At 43.7% G+C, this 27,396-nt stretch overlaps 1 protein-coding gene across 3 annotated transcripts in view; it reads right to left on the bottom strand.

Annotated features, from left to right (window-relative positions):
• Positions 1-27,396, bottom strand: part of galnt1 (UDP-N-acetyl-alpha-D-galactosamine:polypeptide N-acetylgalactosaminyltransferase 1) — a 203,273-nt gene that overhangs the window by 59,601 nt on the left and 116,276 nt on the right. The gene's annotated exons all lie outside the window — the stretch shown is intronic.

Consider the following 27,396-nt stretch of genomic DNA (forward strand, 5'->3'; position numbering starts at 1 on the left):
GTTCTTTTAGAGTGTTACATGCGCTTATTTTTTTTTTTTATTTATTTAGAGACACAGCACTGAAACAGGCCCTTCGGCCCACCGAGTCTGTGCCGACCAACAACCACCCATTTATACTAACCTTACAGTAATCCCATATTCCCTACCACCTACCTACCCTAGGAGTAATTTACAACAGCCAATTTACCTATCACCTGCAAGTCTTTGGCGATAGGAGAAAACCGGAGCACCCGGCGAAAACCCACGTGGTCACAGGGAGAACATGCAAACTCCACACAGGCAGTACCCCAGAATTGAACCCGGGTCCCTGGAGCTGTGAGGCTGCGGTGCTGTGGATAAAGGGGAACCAGTGGATGTACCGAGTTAGATTTCCAGAAGACATTTGATAAGGTGCCACATCAAAGGTTAGTGCAGAAAACAAAAGCTCATGGTGTCGGGGGTAACATATTGGCATGGATAGAAGATTGACTAGCTAACAGGAAACAGAAAGTAGGCATAAATGGGTCATTTTCTGGTTGGCAAGAAGTAACGAGTGGTGTGCCACAGGGATCTGTGCTGGGGCCTCAACTTTTTACAATTTATATAAATAACTTGGATGAAGGGACCGAAGGTATGGTTGCTAAATTTGTTGCTAACACAAAGATAGGTAGGAAAGTAACTTGTGAAGAGGACACATAAGGGGGCTACAAAGGGATATAGATAAGTTGTGAGTGGGCAAAGACCTGGCAAATGGAGTATAATATGGGAATGTGGGAAAGTGTGAAATTGTCCACTTTGGCAGGAAGAATAAAAAAGCATATTATCTGAATGGTGAGAGATTGCAGAGCTCTGAGATGCAGAGGGCTCTGGGTGTCCTAGTGCATGAATCGCAAAAGGTTAGTATGCAGGTACAGCACGTAATTAGGAAAGCTAATAGTATGCTATTGTTTATCACGAGAGAAATTGAATACAGAAGTAGGGAGGTTATGCGTCAGCTATACAGGACATTGGTGAGACCACATCTGGAGTACTGTGTACAGTACTGGTCTCTTTATTTAAGGAAGGATGTAAAAGCTGGAAATACTCAACAGGTATGGCAGCATCTGTGGTGAGAAACAAACAGAGTTAACGATTCAAGTCTGTGACCTTTCATCACGAGTATTCCCAGCACTTTGTTTTTCTTTCAGATTTCCAGCAGCTACAGTATTTTGCTTTTTTGTAAAAAAAAAATCATAGTTTTGGAAAGAATAAAATCAAGATACACTCTACACTTTCCCCCCCAATTCTTAACGACTTACTTCTACTGCTGTCAACAGGTTAAATCTTATATTATTTAAAGATTAGTTTCAGGGAAGAGGGAGGGGTGACAATTTTGAACTTCTGAACCTTGGGTTTCAGTAAGATAACTGCTGCATTGGTACATTATAGATAAAACATGAGCACAATAATTACCCAACTTAAAAGTAGCTGGGAAACATGGAGATCAAACTTTAACTGCACCCTGTGAAATACTGTATTATCATGCCAATTTAAATTAGGTAAATCTACAATTAAGATCTGCAGATCACTAACAGTCCAGGGTCATAGAATCATAGGAAGTTTACAGCACAAAAAGAGGCCACTTGGGCCATTGTGTCTGCCAGCTGAAAAAAACATTCCACCCATTCTAATTCCATATTCTAGCATTTGGTCTGTAGCCCTGCAGATTACGGCACTTGAAGTACATATCCCCAGACTTCTTTTTAACGAGTTGAGGGTTTCTGCCTCAACTACCCTTTCAGGCAGTGAGTTCCAGACCCCCATCATCATCTGGGTGAAAAAACTGGGTCCCATCTGAGAAATTTTGAATTGAATTTTCCAAGATGCACACGTGGCAAATACATCATCTTGGGAAGAGCTACAGATGTCCTATATGGATCCATAGGAGGTTTATCCAGGCATCGGTCTGAGGTGAGAACAGAAGCCCACACTAATGGTTTGGGAACATGTGTTCAAATCATACCACAGCAGTTGGGGAAATTTAAATTCAATTAAAAAAAAAACTGGAATAAAAAGCTGGTCTCAGTAATGATCATGAAGCTACAGGATTGTTGTGAACCAGATGAGATTTTACAATTGTTCTTCAGGGAAGGAAATCTGCCATCCTTATCTGGCCTGGGCCTACACGTGACTCCAGACCCACTGCAATGTGGTTGACTCTTAACTGCGTTCTGAAAGAGCCGAGCAAACCACTCAGTTTATCAAACTGGTACAGAAAAGTTGAATAAAAGTAGGCAGACCATCAGACATCGACCTATCATACTCAGTGAATCACACCTTATAGCCAATGTCCCAGACTCCTCCTTTCACCATCCCTGGCTACGTTCTGTTAGTGGGACACCAGCTGACAGCACAGGGGTATACAGTCGGGAGGAAGTGGCCCTGGGTGAGTGGCCTTCAACATTGACTCTAGACCCCAGGAAGTCTCATGGCATCAGGTCAAATAAGGGCAAGGAAACCTCCTGCTGGTTACCACCTACTGCCCTCCCTCAACTGTTGAATCAGTACTCCTCGATGTTGACCACCACTTGGAAGAAGCACTAAGGGTAGCAAGGGCATAGAATGTACTCTGGGTGAGGGGCATCAATGTCCATCACCAAGAGTGGCTCAGTAGCACCACTACTGACTGAGCAGGCCAAATCCTGAAGGACATTATGTGCCACGCGCCGAGAGAACCTTGGATGGAAAAATCTACTTGACCTCAACCTCACCAATCTACTCGTCGCAGATGTAACTATCCATGACAGTATTGGTAGGAGTGACCACTGCACAGTTCTCAGAGACTTCTCACTAAGGATATGCTCCATCATGTGTGGCACCATCACCATGCTAAATAAGATTCAGAACAGAACTAGAAGTTCAAAACTGGGCACCCAATAGGTGCTGTGGACCACCAGCAACAGCAGAATTGTATTCATCCACAATCAGTAACCTCATGGCCCGGCATATTCCTCATTCCACAATTACCATCAAAACAGGGGACTAACTTTGGTTCAATGCGCAGTATAGTAGAGCAAGCCAGGAGCAGCACGAGACATACCTAAAAATGAAGTGCCAACCTGGTAAAACTACAACACAGAACTGCAAACACACTAAACAGAAGCAACAGCATGCCATAGACAGCTAAATGATCCCACAACCAACGGATCAGATCAAAGCTCTGCAGTCCTGCCACATCGTCGTGAATGGCGGTGGATATTCATCAACTAATCAAAGGAGGAGGCTCCACTAACCTACCCATCCTCAAAGGTGGTGGAGCTTTGTGTGAAAGACTGAAACATTTGCAACCTTCAGCCAGATGTGCCGAGTGGATGATCCATTTCAGCCTTCACCTAAGGTCCCCACCATCATAGATGATGTTTTGCAGACAATTTGATTCACTCCACATGATATCAAGAAAAAGCTGAAGGCACTAGATACAACAAAGGCTATGGGCCCTGACAACATTCTGGCTGCACAATGAAGACTTGTACTCTAGAACTAACCATGACCATATCCAAGCTGTTCCAATACAGCTACAACACTGGCATTGACCCGACAAAGTGGAGAATTGCCTTGGTAAATCCTGCCCACAATAAGCAGGACATATCCAATCCGGTCAAATAACACCCCATCATTGTACTCTCAATAAACAGTTAGGTGACGGAAGGTATCGTTGACCATACTATTAAGCAACACTTATTCAGCAAAAACCTGCTTGCCGATGCTCAGTTTGGGTTCCACCAGGACCTCTCAGCTCCGGACCTTTATTACAGCCTTGATCCAAACATGGAAAGAAAAAAAAACTGAATTCCGGAGTCTAGGTTAGAATGACTGCCCTTGGCATCAAGGCAGCATTCGACCAAGTGTGGCATCAGACGGCGTAGGAAAATTGAAGTCAATGTGAACTGGGGGAAAACTCTCCACTGGTTGGAGTCATACCTAGCACAAAGGAAGATGGTTGTGGTTGGAGACCAAATCGTCTCAGCCCCAGAACATCGCTGCATAAGTTCCTCAGGGTAGTATCCTCGGCCCAACCATCTTCAGCTGCTTCATCAATGACCTTCCCGCTAACCTAAGGCCAAAAGTGGGGATGTTCGTTGATGATCGCAGAGTGTTCAGTGCCATTCGCAACTCCTCCAGATAATGAAGCAGATATGCCCACATGCAGCAAGACCTGGACAACATTCAGGCTTGGGATGATAAGTGGCAAGTATACAAGAAATAGGAGTAGGCCATTCAGCCCTTCGAGTCCTTTCTGCCATTCGGTGAGATCACTGCAAGAGATTCCCAAGAATCAGTGATGTCACATGTTTTCAGGGAGACTTTAAGGACATCCTTGTAGCATTTCCTCTGCCCTCCTGGTAGCCTCTTGCCGTGAGGGAGCTCGGAGTGGAAAACCTGTTTTGCGAGTCTTGTGTCAGGCACATGGACGATGTGACCACCCAACGTAACTGACTAGCCATGACCAGTGTCTCGATACTGGGGATGCTGGCCTGAGAGGATACTAATATTGGAGCGCCTGTTCTACCACTGAATTTGCAGGATCTTGCAGAGGCACTACTGGTGACATATCTCCAGGGCTGTCAGATGTCTGCTGTGTCCATGTTTCCAACGCATACAGGAGGGCAGGTAATATTGCGGCCCTGTAGACTACGAGCTTGGTGCCAGGTTTGAAGTCTTTGTCGTCAAACACTCTTTTCCTCAGATGACTGAAGGTTGCACTGGCACATTGGAGGTGATGCAGAGTTTCATCGTCTATGTTTGCCCTTGCTGAGTGGAGGACCGTATGGTAGACGGTGTGCAATGGCTACCCCACATTACAAGAACCCATGCACAGGCATCTTGCACCCTCTGTGAAATTCGGGACCTGGAATATCAGGAGTCTTATGGACAACCCCAGCAGCAACAGACCTGAATGTTGCACTGCTATCATACCCGAGAACTCTGCCACTACAACTTTGATATCACTGCCCTAAGTGAGACACGGCGGGCAGAAGGCCAGCTCAAGGACCAAGGTGATAGATACACCTTCTCATGATCTGTTAGGGTACTGAATAACATCCCCTAGTATTTAGTTAATACTATTTTAATCAGTAAAAATGCACTGCACTTTCAAGAGGTGAGGCTGCTTTTTTTGGCTTTGTGGTTTACTTAACTTGGCTTTGGTTTTAGTAAAGAACTAGCAGCAACCTGCAAAAGATTTGCAGTCAAATTAGTATCTTTACTGCAACAATGCTTCTTTAAATACAGGATTTCTAGTTATTCTTCCAGCAAAGACTAACAAAATCAAATCTTCTACCTCTGGAAAAAGCTACATAAAGCTGTCCATGTGTAAACACAGGCCTAGGAATATAAATACAAATTCTGTCAAGTTCTGGCCTTGTGACTTGTTTATAGTCATAGAATATGTAAGTCTAATTCGGAACTGCTTTCTCCAGAGTTGAAAAGGCAGGTTTACATTTGATGGGTTCAATATTATTCGAGGAATAAACACTTTATTTCCTTGAAATCTGCCTGTTATAATTTCAGCATCTACGATGGAAGAAAACAGCTTCCTAACTACCAATCTTGTTCCATGACAAAGTCCTCGTTTTGAATTCAAGTTTCATAGCAATACTATAACTGCTCCTTCCTTGAGTCTAAGCTTGTACAGTGGCATGTCCATTGCAGTAAGACATTGTAGAAACTCTGCACAGTATAGGCTGTCATCTTCATCTACAGAATCAACACTGATGTATTCTTTTAATTCACCTGACAGCTTTTCGAAAACTTTTTCATTGAAATCTAGTGAATCTTCATTTTTAGAACATATAGCTTTCAAAAAAAATTTGTATCACAATTATCACAGCCATTTTGCCACACAGCCAATTCCATCATCTCATCCACCCCTCCCATTTCATCCTTACTATGCTATCCTCTATCACTCCCATCAACAATCTCGCCAGCCAGGCTAACCTTGTTGTTGGGCTCCCCTGACCTTACGTTGTTTTTGTTCTCCACAAACCACACCCGCCCACTAACTGTTGGCAGCCGCACTTGCATCATGCACTCCTGTCCTCCACGCATCCCATGTATGCCAGTCACCACCCACCAACCGCTGCGCTCCTTAAACTGACCAATCAAAACATTCTGGACAGACAAAAACGGACTATTACTATGGATAGCTGTCCCCAACTGCTGTGTTCCTTCGCTTACTAGGTGCTGCTAACCGTCGATTATAAGCTCCTGTTACCTCAATCCTGCTGCCCTTGACAGACAGTAAGGAACTGCCTACAGCACACATTACCAGTGACTGACTACTACGTGCAAGTCCTCAGTGCGTTTCCTTGAGAAAAAGCCAGGTGCACGGTAGTCAGAAGACTTCCTTCAGAATTACATTTAAGTTTTAATTCAGCTGTCCTATAAATTCTAGGCTGACAAGTTGCCTTGGAACTAAGAAGAACATTTGAGCAATTTTCATGTGCATCTACGAGATAGAATGAGCCATGTTTGATCAGGTATCTACCAAAGCTCACTTTCACAGCCACATCTCTTTCCTCAAGTAACCGTCTCTGGTTCAGACTTATTCCACGTTGATTCCAACTGAAATTCCACCCTTCACATTTCGGATGCATCCATGATTACAAATATCTCCAAGATATTCAGCGTTCCACTGGGATTGGGGGTCATATACTAGCAGGAATTGGGTAATGGGCAGAAAACAGCAGGGATAAATTGATCATTCTCTGTTGGTCAGGCTGTGACCAGTGGGGTACTACAAGGATCAGTGCTTGGGCCCCAGCTGTTCACAATCTAATATCAATGATTTGGATGCAGGGACCAATTGTAATATTTCCAAGTTTGCGGATGACACAAAACTTGGTGGGAACGTGAGTTATGAGGAGGATGCAAAGAGGCTTCAAAGGGATTTGGACAGACTGAGCGAGTGGGCAAGATGGAATATAACGTGGATAACTGTGAGGTTATCCACTTTGGTAGGAGGAATGGAGGTGCAGAGTATTTAAATAGTGAGAGATTAGAAAGTGTTGATGTCCAAAGGGACCTAGGGGTCCTTGTTCATAAGTCACTGAAAGCTAACATGCAGGTGCAGCAAGCAATTAGGAAGGCAAATGGTATGTTAGCATTTATTGCAAGAGGATTTGAGTTCAGCAGCAAAGAAGTCTTGCTTCAATTGTATAGAGCAGTGGTGAGGCCGCACCTGGAATACAGTGTGCAGCTCTGGTCCCCTTGCCTGAGGAAAGATATACTTTCCACAGAATGAGTGCAGTGGAGATTCACCTGTCTGATTCCTGGGATGGTGGGATTGTCCGAGAAGGAGAGATTGAGGAGACTCGGCCTGTGTTCTCTGGAGTTTAGATAATGGGTGATCTCACAGAAACTTACAAAATTCTTAAAGGGACAGACAGACTTGAAGGGCTGAATGGCCTACTGCTCCTATGTTCCTTGAATCACTGCTCTTGCCATAGCTCAATGTCATATAACGCCACACGCATGTTCTCAACCTTTCTTTCTTCAGCAACACTGATGCAGAAAGGATGGTTCCCCTGGCTGTGGGGTCCAGAACCAGGGGACACAATCTCAGAATAAAGGCAAGTTATTTAGGACCGAGATGAGGAGGAGCTTCTTCACTCAGACGGTAGTGAATCTTTAGAATTCTCTGCCTCAGAGGGCGGTGGAAGCTCAGTCACTGAGTAAGTTCAAGACGGAGATCGATAGATTTCTAGTTGCTAATGACATCAAGAGATATGAGGATAGTGTGGGAATACGGAGTTGAGGTAGACAATCAGCCATGATCTAGAATGGCGGAGCAGGCTCGAAGGGCTGAATGGCCTACTCCTGCTCCTAGGTTCCTTGAACCACTGCTCTTGCCATTGCTCAATGTCATATGACGCCACATGCATTTTCTTAGCCTCTCTTGAACAACACCGATTCCCTCTATCTTAAAGCTGTTCTGATCTGCAGTTCCATTTCATCCTTCGCCTCATCTGGAATTTTAACAAAAAACATCTTTTCAGGTGTCAAGGATCGCAAGCTCAACAACTCTTGGATACCAATGCACCTCCAGATTCCTCTTCCCCTTCACTTCCTCTAAACCCATCCATTCTTCCAATCTCACCCTGTCATATTTACACTATCCCCTCTAACCCCAAACTATCAGTCTTCAGTAAAGCCCCAGCTTCATCCCCTTAAGCCCCCACCTCAAGCAATCTCGAGTTCTGCACAACGGTGAGCTCTTCTTCCTTCGCCTGTATGTCAATGCTTCAGCCTGGACTCTTCCATCTAAACAACAAACGCTTCTGAAGTTAGCAGAATTCTCATACCACCTGGGCCCTTCCCTATGGCTTCTAAACCTCTAGATCTTTTCATCGTTATGCCAGCAGTTCTCATTGGCTACCTCAATTTCTTTGCTACCCTCACTTACTCTAACTCATCTCCCTCTGAACTTACAGCAGTCCGTTCTCTCAGATCCAACCCTAACAGTAATTAAATCTGTTGACAAGGGTGGCACTGTTCGTCGAACCAACTTCTACCCAGCCGAGGGTGAATGCCAACTGATTTAAAAGCAAAATAGTATGGATGCTGGAAATCTGAAATAAAAACTGAAAATGCTGGAAATACTCAGTAGGTCGAGTAGCATCTGTGGAGAGAAAGAGACTTGACCTTTCAGGTCATGACTTGTCATTAGATGAAAGGTCATCCATCTGAAACATCAACTCTGCCAACTTTGATTACCTCCCCCTACTTCACCCTGAACTATGACCCCACCATTGGACATCAAGGTTTTGTTTCCATGACTGTCACTGACTTCACATCTTGAGATCTTCCCTCCACAGCATCCAATGTCAAAGTCCCCACTGTTCACAGAACTCTTCTACATCTTTCCCAAAATCTGCAAAGAGGACTATTCTGATCGATTCATGGTTTCAATCTGTTCTTCCCCACAGAACAAGTATCTTTCTTTCTCTATTCTAGTCTCTCCCCTTGTCCAGTCTCTTCTCATCTACATCCATGACTCTGCTGACGCTCTCTACCACTAACATTATTTAAAAAATTTGTTCTTTGGACATGAATGTCACTTGCAAGGCCACCATTTATTGCTCTTCTGTAATTGCCCTCGAGAAGGTAGTGGTGAACCGCCTTCTTGAACTGCTGCAGTCTGTGGTAGAGGTACACCCACAGAGCAGTTCGGAAGGGAGTTCCAGGATTTTGACCCAATGGCAGCAAAAGGAGCAGCAATATAGTTCCGAGTCAGGATGGTGTGCGACTTGGAGGGGTCTTGCAGATGGTGGTCTTCCCATGCGTCTACTGTCCTTGTCCTTCTAGGTGGTAGAGGTCACGGGTTTGGAAGGTGCTGTCCAAGCAGCCTTGGCAAACTGCTGCAGTGCATTTTGTAAATGGTACACACTGCTACCACTGTGCAATGGTAGTGGAAGAAATTAATGTTGAAGGTGGTGGATAGGGTCCCAATCAAGTGGGCTGCTTTTTCCTGGATGATGAGTTTCTTCAGTGTTGTTGGAGCTGCATGCACATGCAGGCAAATGGAGAGTATTCCATCACAAGCCTAATTTGTGCCTTGCAGATGGTGGACAGGCTTCGGAGAATCAGGAGATGAGTCACTCGCCACAAAATTCCCAGCCTCTGACCTGCCCTTGTCGCCACAGTATTTACATAGCATGTTCAGTTAAGTTTCTGGTCAGTGGTAATCCCAGGATGTTGATGGTTTGGGATTCAGCGAAGGCACTGCTGTTGATTTTAGATTAGATTAGATTAGAGATACAGCACTGAAACAGGCCCTTCGGCCCACCGAGTCTGTGCCGACCATCAACCACCCATTTATACTAATCCTACACTAATCCCATATTCCTACCAAACATCCCCATCTGTCCCTATATTTCCCTACCACCTACCTGTACTAGTGACAATTTATAACGGCCAATTTACCTACCAACCTGCAAGTCTTTTGGCTTGTGGGAGGAAACCGGAGCACCCGGAGAAAACCCACGCAGACACAGGGAGAACTTGCAAACTCCACACAGGCAGTACCCAGAATCGAACCCGGGTCCCTGGAGCTGTGAGGCTGCAGTACTAACCACTGCGCCACTGATCATCAAGGAGAAATGGTTAGATACTCCCTAATTGGAGATGGTCATTGCCTGGCACTTGTGTGGCACGAATGTCACTTGCCACTCATCAGCCCAAGCCTGAATGTTGTCTTGGTGCATCTGGAAACTGACTGCTTCAGTATCTGAGGTGGTGCGAATGGTACTGAATACTGTGCAATTATCAGCAAACATCCCCACTTCTGACCTTATGTTGGAAGGAAGGTCAATGATGAAGTAGCTGAAGATGGTTGGGCCTAGGCTACGACCCTGAAGAATGCCTGTAGCGATGTACTGGGGCTGAGACGATTGACCACCAACATAAGAACAAGGAGCAGGAGTAGGCAATTCAGCCCCTCGAGCCTGCTCCACCATTCAATACGATCATGGCTGATCGCATCTTGGCCTCAACTCTACTTTCCTGCCCGTTCTACGTAACCCTTCAAGTCATTTCTAATTTAAAATCTGTCCATCTCCTCAAATTTACCCAATGTCCCGGCATCCACCGCACTCTGGGGTAGTGAATTCCACAGATTCACGACCCTTTGAGAGAAGTAATTTCTGCTCATCTCCGTTTTAAATCTGCTACTCCTTATCCTAAAACGATGACCTCTCGTTCTAGATTGCCCCACAAAAGGAAACATCCTCTCTATGTCTACTTTGTCAATCCCCTTAATCATCTTATATACCTCAATTAGATCTCCTCTCATTCTTCTAAACTCCAGAGAGTAAAGGCCTAAACTGCTCAATCTCTCTTCATAAGACAAACCCCTCATCTCTGGAATCAATCTAGTGAACCTCCTCTGAACTGCCTCCAATGCAACTACATCCCTCCTCAAGTAAGGGGACCAAAACTGTACGCAAGACTCCAGGTGCAGTCTCATCAATGCCTTGTACAGTTGCAGAAACACTTCTACTTTCATACTCTATTCCTTTAGCAATAAATGCCAAAATTCCATTTGCCTTCCTTATCACCTGCTGTACCTGCAAACTAGTTTTCTGCGATTCATGCACGAGGACACCCAGATCCCTCTGCACTGAAGCACTCTGAAGTTTCTCTCCATTTAGATAATAATTTGCCTTTCTATTCTTCCGACCAAAATGGATAACTTCACACTTATCCACGTTAAAATCCATCTGCCAATTTTTGGCCCATTTATTGAATCTATCCATATTTTTATGTAGATTTCTGATTTCTTTATTGCAACTTACTATCCCACCTATTTTAGTGTCAGCTGCAAATTTGACTATAGTACCTTCTATCCCTGCATCCAAGTCATTTATATAGATTGTAAATAGTTGGGGCCCGAGGACCGAACCCTATGGCACCCCACTAGTTACATCTTGCCAACCAGAAAAAGATCCATTTATCCCGACTCTGTTTTCTGTTAGTTAGCCAATCCTCTATCCAAGCTAACAAATTGCCCCTAACCCCATGTGAACTTAGCTTGGGTATTAACCTTTTGTGTGGCACCTTATCAAATGTCTTCTGGAAGTCCAGATAAACTACATCTACAGGATCCCCATTATCCACTTTGCTTGTTACAGCTGCAAAGAACTCTAGCAAATTAGTCAAACACGATTTACCCTTCATAAAACCATGCTGACTCTGATGGATTGCGTTTTGACTTTCTAAATGTCCTGTTCTTTGGCCTCCTTGTCTCGAGAGACAATGGGTAAGCGCCTGCAGGTGGTCAGTGGTTTGTGGAGCAGCGCCTGGAGTGGCTATAAATGCCAATTCTAGAGTGACAGGCTCTTCCACAGGTGCTGCAGAAAAATTTGATTGTCGGGGCTGTTACACAGTTGGCTTCCCCCTTGCGTTTTTGTCTTTTTTCCTGCCAACTGCTAAGTCTCTTCGACTTGCCACACTTTAGCCCCGCCTTAATGACTGCCCGCCAGCTCTGGCGAACGCTGGCAACTGACTCCCACGACTTGTGATCAATGTCACAGGACTTCATGTCGCGTTTGCAGACGTCTTTGAAGCAGAGACATGGACGGCCGGTGGGTCTGATACCAGTGGCGAGCTCGCTGTACAATGTATCTTTGGGGATCCTGCCATCTTCCATGCGGCTCACATGGCCAAGCCATCTCAAGCGCCGCTGACTCAGTAGCGTGTATAAGCTAGGGATGTTGGCTGCCTCGAGGACTTCTGTGTTGGAGATACGGTCCTGCCACCTGATGCCAAGTATTCTCCGGAGGCAGCGAAAATGGAATGAATTGAGACGTCACTCTTGGCTGACATACGTTGTCCAGGCCTCGCTGCCATAGAGCAAGGTACTGAGGACACAGGCTTGATACACTTGGACCTTTGTGTTCCGTGTCAGTGCGCCATTTTCCCACACTCTCTTGGCCAGTCTGGACATAGCAGTGGAAGCCTTTCCCATGCGCTTGTTGATTTCTGTATCTAGAGACAGGTTACTGGTGATAGTTGAGCCTAGGTAGGTGAACTCTTGAACCACTTCCAGAGCGTGGTCGCCAATATTGATGGATGGAGCATTTCTGACGTCCTGTCCCACGATGTTTGTTTTCTTGAGGCTGATGGTTAGGCCAAATTCATTGCAGGCACTCTTCAGTGTGAGATGTTAAAGCAGCATCGTCAGCAAAGAGGAGTTCCCTGATGAGGACTTTCCGTACTTTGGACTTCGCTCTTAGACGTGCAAGGTTGAACAACCTGCCCCCTGATCTTGTGTGGAGGAAAACTCCTTCTTCAGAAGACTTGAATGCATGTGAAAGCAGCAGGGAGAAGAAAATCCCAAAAAGTGTGGGCGCGAGAACACAGCCCTGTTTCACGCCACTCAGGATAGGAAAGGGGTCTGATGAGGTGCCGCCATGTTGAATTGTGCCTTTCATATTGTCATGGAATGAGGTGATGATACTTAGTAGCTTTGGTGGACATCCAATCTTTTCTAGTAGACTGAAGAGACCATGTCTGCTGACGAGGTCAAAGGCTTTGGTGAGGTCAATGAAAGCAACGTAGAGGGGCATCTGTTTGCCGCGTTTCTCCTGTATCTGACGAAGGGAGAACAGCATGTCAACGGTCGATCTCTCCGCACGGAAGCCACACTGTGCCTCAGGGTAGATGCGCTCGGTCAGCTTCAAGAGTCTGTTTAGAGCGACTCGAGCAAAGACTGTCCCCACTATGCTGAGCAGAGAGATTCCACGGTAGATGTTGCAGTCACCGCAGTCACCTTTGTTTTTATAGAGGGTGATGATATCCTGTTATTACTTCTTAAATAATGGATTCTAACAATTTCCCAACGACAGATGTTAAACTAACTGCTCTATAGTTTCCTACTTTCTGCCTCCCTCCCTTTTTGAATAAGGGCATTACATTAGCTTTTTTCCAATCCACTGGAACTTTTCCCATATCCAGAGAATTTTGGATCCACTATCTCCACTGCCACTTCCTTTAAGACCCTAGGATGTAGGCCATCAGGCCCTGGGGGACTTGTCTGCCTTCGACACAATAGTTTGCTCAGTACTTTTTCCCTAGTGATGATGATTGTTCGAAGTTCCTCCCTTTCTATAACCTCTGCATTACCGGTTACTATTGGGATGATACTAGTGTTCTCCGTGAAAACTGAAACAAAATACTGATTTAGTGTCTCTGCCATTTCTGTGTTCCCTTCTATTAACTCCCCAGTCTCATCCTCCAAGGATGAACATTCACTTTAGCTAATCTCTTCCCTTTTATATACTTATAGAAGCTTTTGCTATCCGTTTTTATATTTTGTGCTAGTTTTCTTTCATAAATTTACCTTTGCTCTTTTTATTACTTTTTTAGTAACCCTTTGTTGATCTTTAAAAGTTTCCCAATCTTCCAGCCTGCCACTGGCCTTTGCAATATGGTATGCTTTAGTTTTTGTCTTTATGTTATCCTTAACTTCCTTGCTTAGCCATTGATGTTTTTTCCCCCTCCTAGAATTTTTCTTCCTCTCTGGAATATATTTTAGTTGGGATAAATTGAATATCTCTTTAACCATCTACCACTGTTCATCAACTGTCCTACCTTGCAGTCTTTCTGCCCAGTCCACTAGGGCCAAATCTGTCCTCATGCCTATATAATTACCTGTGTTTAACTCCAGAACGCTCATGTGGGACTCCAGCTTCTTGCCTTCAAACTGAATTTGAAATTCTAGCATGCTACGATCACTTTTCCCTAGAGATCCTTAACTATGAGATCATTTATTAATCCCACCTCACTACACAACACCAAATCTAGAATAGTCTGTTTCCTGGTTGGTTCCACAACATATTGCTCCAAAATACAATCTCTAATACATTCAATTAACTCTCCCTCAAGGCTACCCTTGCCAATTTGATTAATCCAGTCTATACGCATACTAAAATCACCCATGATTATTTCCATACCTTTCATACAAGCCCCCAATATTTCCTGGTTTATACTGTGCCCCACTGCAGAACTACTGTTTGGGGACCTATAGATTACTCCCACCAGTGAATTCTTTCCCTTGCTATTTCTTATTTCTACCCAGACTGATTCTCTGCCTTGATCTCCAGTGCCTATATCATTTCTCACCACAGCACTGATCTCTTCCTTCACTAACAAAGCTACACCACCAACTTTTCCTTCCTGTCTATCCTTCCGAAATGCTGAGTACCCTTGGATATTCAATTCCCAAACCTGGTTTCCCTGCAACCACGTCTCAGTAATCGCCACTAAATCATACCCATTTGTCTCTATTTGCGGTTAACTCATTTATTTTATTCTGAATGCTTCGTGCATTCAGATACAAAGCCTTTATTTTTGTTCTATTATTAAATTTCCCTACTCTTGTACGATTCCTTGGTGTAATATGATGTTCACACGTTCTGTCCCTTTCTTTTATTTTCTGGTAACAATCAGCCTCACCACTAACCTGCACTCCTACCTTCTCCTTTAACTTTGACTTCCTGTTTTTCCATGCAACTGAATCCTCCCTCCCACCATTTAGTTTAAAGCCTTATCTACAGCCCTAGTTATGCGATTCGCCAGGACTCTGGTCCCAGCGTGATTCAGGTGGAGCCCATCCCATCGGAACAGCTCCCTCCTTCCCCAGTACTGGTGCTAATGTCCCACGAATTCGAACCCATTTCTCCCACACTAATCTTTGAGCCATGCATTTACCTCTTTAATCTTATTAACCCTTTGTCAATTTGCTCGAGGCCCAGGTAGTAATCTGGAGATTACCTTTTTGGTTCTGCTTTTTAATTTAGCCCCTAGCTGCTCATATTCCCTCAGCAGAACCTCTAACCTCGTTCTACCTATATCGTTGGTACCTACGTGGACCACGACAACTGGATCTTTCCCCTCCCACTCCAAGTTCCTCTGCAGCCCAGATGAGATATCCCGAACCCTGGCACCAGGCCGGCAACAAAGCCTTCAGGACTCTCGATCCTGGCCACAGAGAACAGTGTCTATGCCTCTAACTATACTATCCCCGATTATGACTACATTTTTCTTTTCTCCCCCCACTTGAATGGCTCCCTGTACCACAGTGCTGTGGTCAGTTTGCTTATCCTCCCTACAGTCCCTGCTCTCGTCCACACAGGGAGCAAGAATCTCGAACCTGTTGGACAAGGACGAGGGCTGAGGCTCCTACAGCACTACCTCCTGGATCCCTTTACCTGCCTCACTCATAGTCACACCCTCCCGTCCCTGACCACTGGCCAAATCCAAGGTAGTTAAGCTAAGGGGTGCGACTGTCTTCTGAAACACAGCGTCCAGATACCTCTCCCCTTCCCTGATGTGCACCAGTGTCTGAAGCTCAGTCTTCAGTTCATCAACTCTGAGACGGAGTTCCTCGAGCAGCCAACACTTGCTACAGATGTGCCCACCAGTTCCCACATCACACAGGTACAACACATCGCCTGGGCCTGCATCTCTATTTTATATAACTAGCTTTTAATTTGTTATTTAAATTTCCGACTGGTCTTCAGTTTTTTTAAAATCCGCTTTAGTCTTTGATTTATAAGTATATAAACTAATCAAGTCTTACTCTATGTTGATTCAATTAAATTAAAAACTTACCTGAATACTGACCCCAGCTGCTTTTCGTTTCCCAGCTGTCACTGTTCAATGTGACATCACTCTGATGTCACTTTTCAATTTTTTCCCCGGCTCCGCTCCCCTCGGTCTCTCTCCCACACAGGTATTGGTGCGCTTTTTCAAATTTCCGGTGCTGCTGCTCCTCCTCGGGCTCCGCTCGTCTCTGTCCTGAAGCCAACAGCAGTCACTCTCACCTCACCTCTGGAATTTAGCTCTTTTGTCCATTTTTGGACCAAGGCTATAACGAGTTCTAGAGCCGAGCGGCCTTGGCAGAACCCAAGCAGAGCAGATTATGGCTGAGTAAGTGCTGCTTTATATCACTGTTGAAGACACCTTCCATCACTTTTCTGTTGATTGAGAGCAGACGAATGGGCAGCAATTGGCTAGATTGTATTTGTTCCCGTTTTTGCACACAGGATATACCTGGGCAATTTTCCACATTGTTGGGTAGACGCCGGTGTTGCAACTGTATAGGAAAGCTTGGATATGTGCGTGACTAGTTCTGGAACACAAATTTTCAATACAACAGCCAGGATGTTATCAGGGCTCATAGCCTTTGTTGTATCCAGTTCCTTCAGCCATTTCCTGATATCACGTAGAGAGAATTAAATTGTCTAAAAACCAGAATCTCTGATGGTGGGGACCTAAGGAGGAGGTCGAAATGGATCATCCACTCGGCATTTCTGGCAGAAGATGGTTGCAAATGCTTCAGCCTTGTTTTTCCACACTGACATGCAAGGTACCCCCCACCACTGAAGATAGGATTTGTGGAGCCTCCCCCTGCGGTTAGTTGTTAAATATCCACCGCCATTCACGACTGGATGTGGCAGGACTGCAGAGCTTTGATCTGACCTGTTGGTTGTAGGATCGCTTAGCTCGATCGCATGCTGCTTCTACTGTTTAGCATGCATGTTGTTGCGCGCTGCAGTTTTACCAGGTTGGCACCTCATTTTTAGGTATGCTTGGTGCTGCTCCTGGCATGCTCTTACACTCCACCTTGAAACAGGGCTGGTCCCCTGGCTTGATGGTTATGGTAGAGTAGCACGGTGATAATGCCACAGAACAACGATGGAGGGTGGGATGGATGCTCCCAGTGCGAAGACGATTTAGTCTCCACAAGGAGTCTGCAGTGGTTACTCCCACCAATACGGTCATGGATAGATCCATCTTTGACAGGTAGATTGGAGAGGTGGTTCTCTCACCAATTGCCACAGACCCTGTGTGGCAGATAATGTCCTTGAAAACATGAGCATTTCAGTCAGTAGCAGTGTTCTGTGCTTCTTCCAATTGTATTCAACATGGAGGAGCACTGACTCATCAGCTGAGGGAAGGCTGTAGGTGGTCATCAGCAGTAAGTTTCCTTGCCCATATTTGACCTGATGCTATGAGACTTCATGGGGTCTGAAGTCAATGTCATTCCCTCCTGACTGTATTCACTGTGCCATGACCACTAATGGGTCTGTTCTGCTGGCGGGATAGGATATACCCAGGGATGGTGATGGAGGAGTCTAGGACATTGGCTCTAAGGGGTGATTCTGCATGACTATCAGACTGTTATTTGACCTGTTTGTGGGACAGCTCTCCCAATTTTGACTCAAGTCCCCAGAACTGAGCAAAGAGCGCTTGCAGGGTCGACTAGGAAAGGTGTGCCTTTGTCATTTCCGGTGCCTAGATTGATGTCAGGTGGTCCATCCAGTTTTATTCTTCAACACTGCGCTTGATACACCTTTCATTTTCTTACAACTGAACGTGAGAACATAAGAAATAGGAGCAAGAGTAAGCCATTCAGCCACTCGAGCCTCCTCCTCTATTCAAGCACATCATGGCTGATCTGATTGTGGCCTTCACTCCACTTTCCTGCCTGCCCCCCCCAAAACCTTCGACTCCTTTGTAGATCAAAAATCTATCTAACTCAGCCTTGAATATATTCAATGACCCAGCCTCCAATGCTGTCTGGGGAAGAGAATTCCAAAGATTAGTGATCCTCAGAAGAAATTCCTTCTCATCTCAGTCTTGAAAGGGAGACCGCTTATTTTGAAACTGTATCCCCTAGTTCTAAATTCCCCCATGTGGTGAAACATCCTCTTAGTGTCTACCCTGTCAAGTCCCCTCAGAATCTTATGTTTCAATAAGATCACCTCGTATTCTTCTAAACTCCAAAGAGCATAGGCTCAATCTGCTCAACATTTCCTCATAAGACAACCTCTTCATCCCAGAAATCAGGCTGGTGAACCTTCTCTGATCTGCTTCCAACGTAAGCATATCCCTTAAGTACGGAGATCAAAACTGTACACAGTACTATTGGTGCAGTCTCATCAATGCCCTGCATAGTTGTAGGAAGAGTTCCCTACTTTTGTACTCCATACCCCTTGCAATAAATGCCAACATTTCTTTTGCCTTCCTAATTACTGACTATGTGCATGCTAACTTTTTGAGATTCATATACAAAGACACACAGATCCCTCCGTACCACAGCATTCTCAGTCTCTCTCTATGTAAATAATCCTTTTCTATTCTTTCTGCCAAAGTGGAAAACCTCATTTTCCAACATTATACTCCAACTGCCACATTCCCTACTGTTATGCTAGGCCCCCACCTGCTAAGAATGAGGCACGCTAATTTTGTCATGATCATTGATTTTAAACTGTTGCTGGAGCAAGAAAATGACTTGCTTAACAGATCAGCCATGGCTGGAAAAAGACATTTGCATATTAACAGACAGAGCTTGGAAGGACAAAGGCCCATTCCTTGACATATTCAACTCACAATGGAGCTTGATCACCAGGTATTGCGTGTAAGAGAAGCATTCCAGAGACTGCTAAGCTGATACAATCCAAAACTGGTTAGACCAACTGGTCGCATGACTAATTGGCTGCTCCAGAGCCTTCTGAACTAGCCCCAGAGAGTTTGAACTCCAAAAGACTGTTTGCTCCTACACGGAGAAGATCTCTCCTGTCTGCTCCCATCTCTTTCTCAAGCCTCTGAATCCACTGAACCCCAAGAGAGAAAAATCTCCTACAGCGAACAAGATTTAAGAATAATACTGAGCCCCAACGAAAAGAAAGATCTACCTACAATCAAGGACTCAACAGTGAGCTCGAAGAACCGTAACAAAAACTCTTCAGATATTGCCTCAAACATTTCCACTTTATTTTTCTTCCACTCTTTTCTGTCTCTATTTGCATGTGTGTATCGCGTATGCATGATAGCATGGGCGCGTCATGTATCGGTAGGCGTCAACCGAATTAGAGTTAAAGTTCAAGTTTAATAAATTTCAACTATTCTTCCTTAAACCTAAAAGCCTGTTTGTGCTGGTTTCTTTGCCTTATAATTGGAAAGCAATGAACAAGGATTCACCAGGGGGAGCTAAAAACATGGTGTTTTAAAAAATTAAACCCTGTTATGTTAAGACCAAGTGAAGGCCGAGAGGGACCCCTGGACACCTTTCTCACCTGGTTGTAACACTATCTATATTTCTTTGCAGACACTTTGTGCCCTCCTCACAACTTGCTTTCCAACCTACCTTTGTATCGTCTGTAAATTTGGCTACAGTACAGTTGGTCCCTTCATCCAAGTCATTTATATAGCTCCTAAATAGTTGAGGCCCCTGCACTGATGCCTGTGGTACTCCACTGGTTACAGTTTGCCAACCTGAAAATGTCCTATTTATCCCAATTCTGTTTCTCGTTAGATAGCCATCCTCCATCCATGCTAATATTACCCCCAACACCAAGAGCTCTTATCTTGTGTAGTAATTTTATATGTGGCACCTTATCGAATGCCTTTTGGATTTCCAAATACATTACATTTGCTGGTCCCCTTTTATCTACCCTTTGTTTTTTTTTAAATTCATGGGATGTGGGCATCGCTGGCTAGGACAGCATTTATTGCCCATCCCTAACTGCCTTTGAGAAGGTGGTGGTTACATCCTCAAAGATCATATTAAATTTGTCACACTATTTCCCTTTCGTAAAACCATGTTGATTTTGCCTGATTGCATTATGATTTTCTAAATGTTCTGCTACTACTTCCTTAACAATGGATTCTAACATTTTCCCAATGACAGATGTTAGGCTAACTGGCCTATAGCTTCCTGCTTTTTGCCCCTCCCAACATCTGCAGTTTACAATCCGCTGGGACTATTCCAGAATCCAGGGAATTTTGGAAGATTACAAGCAATGCATCCATTACCTCTGCAGCCACTTCTTTTAAGACCCTAGGGTGCAGGCCATCAGGTTCAGGGGACTAGTCAGCCTTTAGCCCCACTAGTTTTCCTCGTACTTTTTCCTCGAGTGATAGTGATTGTTTTAAGTTCCTCTCTCCTTTTTGCCTATTTTCTGCTATTCTTGGGATGCTTTTTGTGTCTTCTACTGTGAAGACAGATACAAAATTCTTGCTCAAAGTCTGTCATTTCCTGGTTTCCCATTATTAATTCTCCAGTCTCATCCTCTAAGGGAACACCACTTACTTTAGCTACTCTCTTCCATTTTATATATTTGTAGAAGCTTTAACTGTCTTTATATTTCTTACTACTTTACATTCATACTCCAATTTCTCTTTTTTTTTTATAAAGTCATCCTCTGCTGGTTTCTAAGATTTTCCCAATCTTCTGGCCTACCACTAATCTTTGCAGCATTATACGCCTTTTCTTTCAATTTGATACCTTACTCAACTTCCTTGGTCACAGATGGTGCATCCTTCGAGGTCTCTCTTTCTCAATGGAATATATCTTTGTTGAGAGTTATGAAATATCTCCTTAAATGAGTGCCACTGCTTCTCTACTGTCTAAGCTTTTAAATTATTTTCCCAGTCCACTTTCTTAATCCTGTCTCATTACACATTACCAGGTCTAAAATAGCCTGCTCCTGGGTTGGTTCCAGAACATATTGTTCTAAGAAACTGTCCCCAATACACTTGATGAACTTATCCTCCAGGATACTTTTGCCAATTTAATTAGTCCAATCTATATGAAGATTAAAATCACCCACGATTATTGCAGTACCTCTCCTACAAGCCCTTATTATTTCTTGATTTATATTCTGTCCTACAGTGTAGCCGTTAGGGGGCCTATAAACTACTTCCACCAGTGACTTCTTGGCTTTGCTGTTTCATATCTCCACCCAAACTTATTCTGCATCTTGACCTTCCGAGCCAAGATCATTTCTCACTACTGTACTGATCTCATCCTTTATTAAGGGCTACCCCACCTCCTTTTCCTCTCTTCCCAACCTCCCGAAATGTCAAATATTTAGTTTCCAGCCTTGGTTACCTTACAACCACATTTCTGTAATGGCTATATCATACCTATTTATTTTTATTTGTACTATTAATTCATCTATCTTGTTACAAATGCTGCGTGTATTCAGATAAAGAGCCATTAATTTTGTCTTTTTATAATTTTCCCATATTCGCTGGTGCACTCTTATGCTTGTATGCTCTGTCCCTTCCTGTCACTCTAGTTATCATCTGTATTGTACCCTACACTAGTGCCTTGTCCTTTTCGTTACCTTTTTAAATTTCCCCTTACCTGAACCCTCATTCGCCCACCTCACTATTTATTTTAAAGTCCTCTCAGTTATACGATTCACCAGGACACTGGTACCAGCACAGTTCAGATAAAGGCTGTCGCAATAATACAGCTTCCTCTTTCGTCAATACTGATGCCAGTTCCCCATGAATTGAAACCCATTTCTCCCACACCATTCTTTGAGCCCCGCTTTCAACTCTCTGATCTTATTTACCCTATGCCAATTTGGTCATGACGAGAGGTCACCACCTCTGTGGTTCTCCTTTTAATTTAGCCCCAGCTGCTCATAATCCCTCAGCAGAACATCTTTCTTAGTCCTGCCTACGTCTTTGGTACCCAGATGGACCACGACAACAGGATCCTCCCCCTCCCACTCGAAGTTCCTCTCCAGCCCCAAGGAGATGTCCTTAACCCCAGACAACACAGCCTTTGGGACTCTCTGTCTCAGCTGCAGGGAACAGTATCGATCGCCCTAACTATACTGTCCCCTACTACTATATTCCTTTTTACTCTTCCCCCACCCCCCCAAACCACTTCAATGCCCCCTTGCACCACAGTGCTGTGGTCAGTTTGCTCATCCTCCCTGCAATCACTACTGTCTTCCACACAAGCTGCAAGAGCTTTGAACATGTTGGACAAGTGCAAAGGCTGAGGCTCCTCCATTGCTACTTTCTGGATCCCCATACCTGCCTCACTCATTGTCACACCCTTCTGTCCCAGAGACCAAATTTGAAGCATCCAGCTGAAGGGATGTGACTGCCTCCTGGAACAAAATGTTCAGGTAACTTTCCCTCTCCCTGATGCATCACAGTGTCCAAATCTGACTCCAGCTCATCAACTCTGAGCCGAATTTCCTCGAGCTGCAGACACTTACTGCAGATGTGGTTGCAGTAGATCACACGAGTGTCCACCAACTCCCACATGCTACAGCTGCAACACAGCACCTGTCCTGCCATCTCTATTGTTTTATTCAACTCATTAGGTTTCAAGTTTAGAAATATCACTGATAATGTGTAGTATATTATGTAGTTTAACTAGCTAAGCTACAAATTTAATACTTATATCTCCCCAGTACCATTTTAAACTACTGCCCCCGTTTATAAAGGAAAAAACCTTAAAACTCACCAACCAATCACCTACCTGCTCACCTAATTAATGCTTTTGGGCTTCAGCTCTCACTGTCTGCAGCACCCTCTCTTGATCACTGGTTGTTCTGTAGAAGACCAGAACAGCACGTCCTCCCTCACTACACCGAATTCCCACACTTAACAAATTCACCGAGTTAAACACTTGTCGTGCAGCACTCAGTCGAGCAGAACTTAATGCTACTTACTTCATGTGTTAGCAAAACCCCCTGTATTTATACCAGCTGGAATTACAGAGACCTTAGGGTTAGTTAAGCCCTGCTGGCCAAATAACCAGTTCTAACTAGCTACCTAATCAACTAATTGTGCAGCTGACATTAGCAGGCAGCTTGTCTACCACTAAGACTGAAAGAAACTACAATTTAATGTTAAAGCTAAACTAAACGCAAACTTGACTAGATCTTGGAAAGAGATCAACCTGAATAGCTTCTTAGGTCATTTCAGAGAGGAGTTTAGAATCATGTCTAGACCAGACCAGGTAAGGATGGCAGATTTCCTCCCCGATGGACATTAGTGGACCAGATTTATGATTGAGACTTAGCATTTTATTCCATATTTATTACTTGAATTTAAATTTCCCCAGCTGCCGTGGTGGGATTTAAGCTCCTGTCTCCAAACGATTAGTCCAGGCCTCCCGATTACTAGTCCAGTAACATTACCGCTATCGTCCCCATTTACAATTTCCAACTTCCTGGCCTTAACTGTTTTCTTTTCACCATGGACTTCCAATCTCTTTACACTATCATTGCCCACCAGGATGGCCTGATAATTCTCTGATTCTTCCTGAAACGGAGGCCCAAACAGTCCCAATCTACTACCCTTCTCTTTCACCTGGCTGAATCTTCTCCTTTGATTCCACTCACATCTCCCAAATAAAAGGTGCTGCTATGGGAACCCATATGGGTCTTAGAAATGCATGCCTTTTCATGAGCTATGTGGAACATTCTTCGTTTCAGTCCTTCTCAGGTCCCTCCCTCACCTCTTTTCCCAATACATTGATGACTGTATTGGTGTCGTTTCTTACTTTCATCCCGAGCTGGGAAATTTCATCAACTTTGCTTTCAATTTCCACCCTTCCCTCACAAGCTCCGATTATTTCCTTCCCTTCCTCAATCTCACTGCCTCCATTTCTAGAGATAGGGTACTTACCAATATCCACCAAGTCCACTGACTCCTACAGCTACCTAGACTACATTTCCTCACATCCAGCTTCCTATAAGAATTCTATTCCATTTTCCCAGTTTCTCCATCACATCTGTTCTGCTGACGCCACCTTTCATACCAGTGCTTCCAATAGGTCTCCCATTTTCCTCAACGAAGGATTTCCCTCCACTGTGGTTGACAGGGCTCTTGAACTGTGTCTATTTTATTTCCGCAATTCTGTTCTTTTCCCTTGTTTTCACATTCCACTCCATCAGTGTCCACATTCAACTTACCATCCTCCATCATTTCAACAACCTCTAGCATAATGCCCCACTAAACACATTTTCTCCTCCCCTTCCCTTTCAATATTCTGAAGAGACTCTTGACTCTATGCCACTCTGGTTCACTCCTACCCTTCCCAAGCAAGCACAGGAGGTGCAACATTTGCCCTATTACTTTCTCTCTTCCCACTGCCCAAAGCCTCAACGACTCCTTCTAGGTAAAACAGCAATTTTCTGTACTTTCAATTTAGAATGCTGTCTTCACTGCTCACTATTGTAGTCCTATCTACAGTGAGAACACCAAACACAGACTGGGTGACTGCTTTACAAAACAAGTCTGTTCGTTCTGCAAGCATAACCCTTAGCTTCCAGTTGTCTGTCATTTTAATTCTCCCACTCCCACTGACATTGGCCTCCTGTACTGTTCCAACGAAGCTTAACGTAAGCTCAAAGAACAACACCTCATCTTTCCATTAGGTATTTTACAGCCATCCAGACTCATCAAATTCACTAATTTCAAATCATAACCTCTTCCCCTATTTTTTTCGAACTGCAGCTGTTGGTGATTCTGTTTTTCCCATTTACACTTCCTCTGAATCCATCTTTTGTTTCTTGACTTGTCCCATTACTTTTTCTTTTGGCCTTGCACTATCAGTCCTTTTGTCATTTAATCTCTCCTGCCTTCCACCCTAACACAAGAGGTTCCCCTCTCCTACCTCTGCACTTGCTTAAAACCTCTAACTTTCCCTAGTTCTGATGAAAGGTCATTAATCTGAAACGTCAACTGTTTCACTCTCCACAGATGTAGCCTGACCTGCTGAGTAGTTCCAGCATTTTCTGTTTTTAATTTCAGAATGAGTTCATGTTTACTGTATGTTTGCTGTAATACTTCAAGTCTTGGGTGGTAGTCATTCTTTTTAAATCTGTAATATCTATATTTTCAGGCATGAATACTGTTTGGATACAATGGAGATGAATTCCAGTCACCACACTTTTTTTTTTAAAAACATCCACTGAAACAAATAATGCTGGATAACCAAATTATTGCTATTCTCTCATCAGTTCTGACGATAGGTCACAGACCTGAAACCTTAGCTGTTTTTCTCTCCATGGATGCTGCCCAACCTGCTGAGCATTTCTAGCGTTTTCTGTTTTATTTCAGATTTCCAGCATCTCCAGTACTTTGCACTTGTATTGGTATACCTCTTGAAACCATTGTGTGGCTGGATGACTCAGTACTTATGCACCCTCTGCAAATGGAGGCTGACTACATGTAGCGATTGGCTCTCTTTTTACAGGCTATATTTGTCTTTTGGATCAGGGATGTGTACAGAAGTAATATATGTAACTTAACAGAGTTCCTTGATCCCTAGTTCTAACACAAACTAATATATATAATCAGAATCTAGAGCATTATATAAAGTAATACCTTCTGGTATAGTCATGCAGACTAATTCTGATTATATAATTTAGTTTGCACTAGAATCAGAATTGTAGTGTCTAGGACTAGGGTGCATAGGCTTAAAATTAGAGCCAGACTTTTCAGGAGTGAAATTAAGAAACACAAAAGGTGGTGGAAATTTGGAACCCTTTGTTGCAATGGCAATTGATGCTTGATCAATTGTTAATTTTAAGATGGAGATTGATAGATTTTATTAAGATATGGGCAAAGGTGGGTATTTGAAGTTAGGTCGCAGATCAGCCATCATCTCTCTGAAGGGCAGAATGGGCTCGAGGGGCTAAATGGCCAACTCCTCTTCCTAAGTAACTCAGTTGAGGTACTGTGATCTGCTTTTGTATATTATGAGTCCAAGGGATTATACCTAGATCAAAAGAAGATAAAAGCTATTTATTGTTCTCTGAAATGTCTATTTTGAGAGTTGAAATGTGAGGATGTTTCTGGAAAAAACTAGCAGTCTATGCCCCAAGAACAGCAATTAAAAAAAAAAATAAACTTAAGGGTTTACTATGTTCAAACTTATAACAAATTTAAGTCAGTCCATATCAGTTTCAGTGCAAGAAGCCCAGAAAGGAAACAATTTAAAGAAACAAAACCAGATTAAAAATACTAGAAATGAGTAAATAAATCACTGCACAATATACTCATCCTTCTTAAAAATACAATAAGCTGCATGCCTGATTCTAGAAGCTGGGAAACTGTGATGCCAGGAGCAGTAAACTTCTCAAAAATCTAAGGAAGCAGCATACAAAGTAGCTAGTATGAAGGACAGCGAAAAGAAGAATATATGTGTAGATGAAAATGAAGGTATTTGATTATAAACTATAATTTTGAATATTTGTATTTTTCCACCTTGTTACAATGAAATGGACATCAAAAAACAAGAAATATAGTTCTGTATATTGCTGAAAATAGAGACATGTTGTCAAAGCTTCTCATCTTGCACTCATCAGGACAATCGCCAGAATAACCAATGTAAGGGAAAACTTGCGATGTGGAACAGTCCAAGATTGCTTGAAGTCCTCGCTGCCATCCAACGGGAATTTCAAAAAATGTCCAACATCCGAAACCTCAACTCCTCGTTCACCAGCGATGGCCACTGTAGATCAACCACTCGCAAACACTTTTCAATGAATCAATTTGGCTTTAGAATTTTTGAGGATAAAAGATGGTCACAGTCTAACTTCCCTTCCTTCAGTTTAAATTACCAGAGATCTCTGTTCTGTTCATGCTGATCCAGCTGTCTGTCTGTTAGAACAGTCCGTCTCCACTAAAAAAACAGTTCAAAAAAGATAATCGCAACATTGTATCTCGATCCTTAGTCTGAGTGGCTGTGTCCAAGGCAACCAGGATGCACTAGCTGAAAGTGGTTGGTTCCCTCTGTACGGTTGTATCCAACGGCAACCAGAATGCACCTTCTCTATAACTCCCGTTAACTTCTGAGGCTGCCTTGTTATTAAAGCAATACTGATCCTTTGCTGACAAAGACACACCGCAGACTTCAGAGAAAAAACCCCACCAGGATAACATAAAATGCTGAATTTAAAAGCAAGATCTTACAGCCTAAAGCAGTCAGCAATGTTTCTTCTAAGCTGTGCAGCCGTGTTGACAATCCAGAGGCTCCCATGCAGGCAGAGCACAAATTGGCCTCTAAGTTACAGCGCATGCACAGCTACACAAAAATTTAGAAGG

Source organism: Heterodontus francisci, chromosome 2, assembly GCF_036365525.1.
Source record: "Heterodontus francisci isolate sHetFra1 chromosome 2, sHetFra1.hap1, whole genome shotgun sequence".
Lineage (NCBI taxonomy): Eukaryota > Metazoa > Chordata > Chondrichthyes > Heterodontiformes > Heterodontidae > Heterodontus > Heterodontus francisci.